Genomic DNA, 6,000 nt, shown 5'->3' with positions numbered 1-6,000 from the left:
CCATTTGATCTTTGCCTCACTCCCAAAAAAATTTGAGACCTTTGTTGTGAACTACAATGCACAGCCAGAAAAGTGGGCCATTGAGAAGATGATTGCCATGTGTGTGCAAGAAAAAGAGAGGATCAGGGGGCAATCTGGTGATTCTGTCAATTACCTAAGCCCAACCAAGAAGAGGAACTTTCATAGTTCTAAGCCACAAGGGAAACCTCAGTGGAATCCTCCTCCTGTTAAGCCGCATGGAAAGGCTCAAGATCACCAGCCGCATGAAGAGGTGGCCAAGGACACTTGCAAGTGGTGCAAGGAAAATGGCCACTACCAGAAAGACAGTGTGGCATTCCTGAAACATCTGTGCAAGAAAGGTGAGGATTTAATTACATTTGTAGATGAATCCTTATTTCTAAGTTATGCAAAATCTACTTGATTGACTCAGGTGCAACTGCTCAGGTTGCAAATTCATTACAGGGATTCCGTATGAGACAGATCCTGCAAAGAGGAGAAAGAAGTATTAAAGTAGCAAACGGCGTCCAAGCTGAAGTCGAAGCCATTGGAGATCTCCCATTAGTATTAGCAAATGGCTTTGTACTTTTATTAGTAGAAGTGCTTTATGTACCCTCTTTGCATCGGAACTTAATAAGTGTATCGCGCTTAGATGATGATGGTTTTGCTTGCCATTTTGGTGATGGTCAATGTAAGATCAAGTTTAATAATGAGATTGTTGGTCTTGCCTTCAGTCAAGACAAGCTTTATTTATTGTCACTTTGTGATGAGAATGAGAATGTGAATGTTTTAAGCGCTAATAATAAATGTCTCCACATCCCTGAATGAAAATAGTAAGTGGAAGAGAATTGATGAAGTCTCTTCGAAATTATGGCACTGTCGTTTAGGCCATATTTCGAGGGGGAGAATAGAACGCTTAGTAAAAGAATCAATCCTTCCGCATATGGAATTTTCGAATTTAGAACAATGCATCGATTGCATTAAAGGAAAGTATGTAAAGAACATAAAGAAGGGCGCCAAAAGAAGCACATGAGTTTTAGAAATAATTCATACAGATATAAGCGGTATGTTTCCTGTGAAATCTGTGGATGGCTATGATTCCTTCTTAACATTCACGGATGATTATTCGCGTTATGGTTATATTTATCCAATTAAAGAGCGTTCAGAAGCATTGGATAAATTCAAGATATTTAAGGCTGAAGTAGAAAATCAGCATAGCATAAAGATTAAAGTAGTAAGGTCTAACCGTGGTGGGGAGTAATACGGTCGGCACACCCCATATGGCCAAGTTCCTGGACCGTTTGCAAGGTTTCTACAGGAACATGGCATAGTTGCCTAGTATTCTACACCGGGCGAGCCTCAACAGAATGGAGTAGCTGAAAGACGAAACCGTACCCTCATGGATATGGTGAGAAGCATGTTAAGTTACTCCACCTTACCGGTTAGTTTGTGGATGGAGGCGTTAAAAACCGCTATTCACATACTTAATCGAGTTCCTAGTAAGTCGGTGTCTAAAACACCATATGAGTTATGGACTAGTCGAGAACCTTCACTCAATTATTTGCGAGTGTGGGGCTGTCCAGCTGAGGCTAAACTCTTTAACCCGAACATTGGGAAATTAGATCCTAAGACAGTAAGTTGCCATTTTATTGGCTATCCGGACAAGTCGAAAGGTTATCGTTTCTATTGTCCAGACAGACTCACTAAGTTTGTAGAAACGAGACACGCTGTGTTTCTGGAGGATGAGATGATCGGGGGGAGCACGGTATCCCGAGAAATCAACCTTGAGGAGAAGCGGGTGTATGCACCCACTCCGATGATCGAGGAACCATTTTTCTCGATACCTGCTGCTGCTGCACCGACACAGGACAATGTCATTGCGACACCTGTTGTTAGTTCTCCTGTGGCAACAACGAACGAAAATAGAGAGAATGTTACCACACATGAGGAAAAGCTGCAACAGCCCCACATAGAAAGTGCGCCAGATGTTGAGAACCTTAGAAGGTCTCAAAGAGCAAGAAAGCCAGTTATTCTTGACGATTTTGAGATCTATGTCAGTGAAGAAGTTCAAATGGAGGGTGATCCCACCACATTTGAAGAAGCCTCAAGAAGTGCTCATTCATCGAAGTGGATTGAGGCCATGGTTGATGAAATGAGATCAATGAGTAGCAACAAAGTCTGGGATTTAGAAGAAATTCCTAAAGGAGCCAAAACAGTAGGCTCTAAATGGGTCTACAAAACATAGTGTGACTCTAGAGGGAATGTTGAAAGATATAAAGCACGACTTGTTGCGAAGAGTTTTTCTCAAAGAGAAGGAATAGACTATAATGAGACCTTTTCTCCGGTCTCATGTAAGGATTCTTTTAGAATTATAATGGCTTTAGTGGCACACTATGATTTAGAGTTGCATCAAATGGATGTAAAGACGGCCTTCTTAAATGGAGACTTGGAGGAAAACATTTACATGGCACAACCCAAGGGTTTTGTCGTGGAAGGAAAAGAACATATGGGATGCCGTCTGAAGAAATCCATTTATGGATTAAAACAAGCCTCCAGGCAATGGTACTTGAGTTCCATGAGACAATTAGAAGTTTTGGGTTTAATGAGAATAGAGAGAACAATTGCGTATATGCAAAGTTTAAGAAAGGGAAATTCATTTTCCTTATCCTATATGTGGATGACATTCTACTTTCTAGTAGTGATGTTAGTCTACTATTGGATACGAAGAAGTTCTTGTCCTCGAACTTCGATATGAAAGATCTTGGTGAAGCTTCATTCGTTCTAGGAATTGAAATTCATCGAGATAGACAAAGAGGGGTTTTAGGACTATCGCAAAAGGCATACTTAGAGAAAGTTCTAAAGAAGTATGGTATGCATGCGAGTAATTCCACACCTTCTCCTATAGTCAAGGGCGATAGATTTGGGAATTTTCAATGTCCCAGGAACCAATATGAGATCGATCAAATGAAAGCGGTTCCATATGCTTCAGCTGTCGGTATCCTAATGTATGCTCAAGTATGTACGCACCCTGAATTAGCTTTTGTTACCGGGGTACTTGGCAGATTCCAAAGTAATCCAGGAATAGATCACTGGAAAATGGTGAAGAAGGCATTGCGTTATGCGCAAGGCACGAAAGGCCTCATGCTCACATACAGAAGAACTGATTCCCTTGAGATAGAAGGGTATTCAGATGCAGACTTTGCGGAAGATGTAGATGACAGAAAATCCACATCAGGTTATGTATTCACTCTCGCAGGTAGAGCTATATCGTGGAAAAACTTCAAGCAATCTATCACAGCACCGTCCACGATGGTTGTTGAGTATGTAGCAAGTTATGAGGCCTCGGGGCAGGCAAACTGGTTAAATAAATTTATACCCGGGTTGAGAGTGGTGGACAGCATTCAAAGACCACTTAGAATGTACTGCGACAATGAGCCAGCAGTATTTTATGCTCACAACAATAAGTCAAGTGATGCTGCCAAACACATTGACATCAAGTATTATGTTGTGAAAGATAGAATCCAGGATCATATCATAAGTTTAGAGCATATAAGCACAAAGAAAATGCTCGCGGATCCGCTTACGAAAGGCTTACTGATGTCTACGTTCCCCCTCCTTTCCTGTAGACAGTGTTGGGCCTCCAAGAGCAGAGGTTTGTAGAACAGCAGCAAGTTTCCCTTAAGTGGATTACCCAAGGTTTATCGATCTCAGGGAGGAAGAGGTCAAAGATATCCCTCTCATGCAACCCTGCAACCACAAAGCAAGAAGTCTCTTGTGTCCCCAACACACCTAATAGGTGCACTAGTTCGGCGAAGAGATAGTGAAATACGAGTGGTATGAATAAGTAGTAGCAACAAGCACCAGAAAAGTGCTTTGCCCAGGACAAGAAACAAGCAAGTAGTAACGCAAGCGATAGTAACGCAGTAAAACAGTAAACAAGCAGTGATAGCAGTATTTAGGAACAAGGCCTAGGGATTACACTTTTGCTAGTGGACACTCTCAACATTGATCACATAACAGAATAGATAAATGCATACTCTACACTTTTGTTGGATGATGAACACATTGCGTAGGATTACACGAACCCTCAATGCCGGAGTTAACAAGCTCCACAATAATGCTCATATTTTAGTAACCTTTAGTGTAAGATAGATCAAAAGACTAAACCAAGTACTAGCATAGCATGCACACTCGTCACCTTCATGCATATGTAGGAGGAATAGATCACATCAATATTATCATAGCAATAGTTAACTTCGCAATCTACAAGAGATCATGATCATAGCATAAACCAAGTACTAACACGGTGCACACATCTGTCACCTTTGCACACGTGCGGGAGGAATAAAACTACTTTAATAACAAATCACTAGAGTAGCACATAGATAAATTGTGATACAAAACATATTGCAATCATAAAGAGATATAAATAAGCACCTCACTATGCCATTCAACAGTGAATAAGTATTCTGTGAAATATAGCCTAAGAGACCCACACGGTGCACACATCGTCACCTTTACACACGTGGGACAAGGAGTCTCCGGAGATCACATAGGTAAAACTCACTTGACTAGCATAATGACATCTAGATTACAAGCATCATCATATGAATCTCAATCATGTAAGGCAGCTCATGAGATTATTGTATTGAAGCACATAGGAGAGAGATGAACCACATAGCTACCGGTACGGCCCCGAGCCTCGATGGAGAACTACTCCCTCCTCATGGGAGCAGCAGCGGTGATGAAGATGGCGGTGGAGATGGCAGCGGTGTCGATGGAGAAGCCTTCCGGGGCACTTCCCCGCTCCGGCAGGGTGCCGGAACGGAGACTCCTGTCCCCCGGATCTTGGCTTCGCGATGGCGGCGCCTCCGGAAGGTTCTCGTGGTTTTCGTCGAACGCCCCGATGTTTTTAGGTCGGGGGCTTTATATAGGCGGAGAGGCGGCGCGGAGAGGGCTTCGGGGGCCCACACCCTAGGGGGCGCCCCCCTTGGCCGCGCCGGGTGTGGTGTGGTGGCCCCGCCCCCTTCTCTAGCGGTTCTCGTGTGTTCCGGATGCTTCCGGGTAAAATAGGAACCCGGGCGTTGATTTCGTCCGATTCCGAGAATATTTCGTTACTAGGATTTCGAAACCAAAAACAGCGAGAAAACGAGAACCGGCACTTCGGCATCTTGTTAATAGGTTAGTTCCAAAAAATGCACGAATATGACATAAAGTGTGCATATAATATGTAGATAACATCAATAATGTGGCATGGAACACAAGAAATTATCGATACGTTGGAGACGTATCAGCATCCCCAAGCTTAGTTCTGCTCGTCCCGAGCAGGTAAAACGATAACAAAGATAATTTCTGGAGTGACATGCCATCATAAACTTGATCATACTATTTGTAAAGCATATGTAGTGAATGCAGCGATTCAAAACAATGTTAATGCAATGAGTAAACAATTGAATCATATAGCAAAGACTTTTCATGAATAGCACTTTCAAGACAAGCATCAATAAGTCTTGCATAAGAGTTACTCATAAAGCAATAAATTCTTAGTAGAGACATTGAAGCAACACTATGGAAGATAAAGTTTAAGCAAGTTGCTTTCAACTTGTAACATGTATATCTCATGGATAGTTGTCAATGCAAAGCAATATAACAAGTGCAATAAGCAAGTATGTAAGAATCAATGCACAGTTCACACAAGTGTTTGCTTCTTGAGATGGAGAGAAATAGGTGAACTGACTCAACAATGAAAGTAAAAGAATGGTCCTCCATAGAGGAAAAGCATCGATTGCTATATTTGTGCTAGAGCTTTGATTTTGAAAACATGAAACAATTTTGTCAACGGTAGTAATAAAGCATATGCATCATGTAAATTATATCTTATAAGTTGCAAGCCTCATGCATAGTGTACCAATAGTGCCCGCACCTTGTCCTAATTAGCTTGGACTACCTGGATTATCACCGCAATACATATGCTTTAACCAAGTTTCACAAAGGGGTACCTCT

Source organism: Lolium rigidum, chromosome 6, assembly GCF_022539505.1.
Source record: "Lolium rigidum isolate FL_2022 chromosome 6, APGP_CSIRO_Lrig_0.1, whole genome shotgun sequence".
Classification (NCBI taxonomy): domain Eukaryota; kingdom Viridiplantae; phylum Streptophyta; class Magnoliopsida; order Poales; family Poaceae; genus Lolium; species Lolium rigidum.
The sequence above is the reverse complement of the archived record's forward strand: the minus strand, read 5'-3'. Positions refer to the sequence as shown.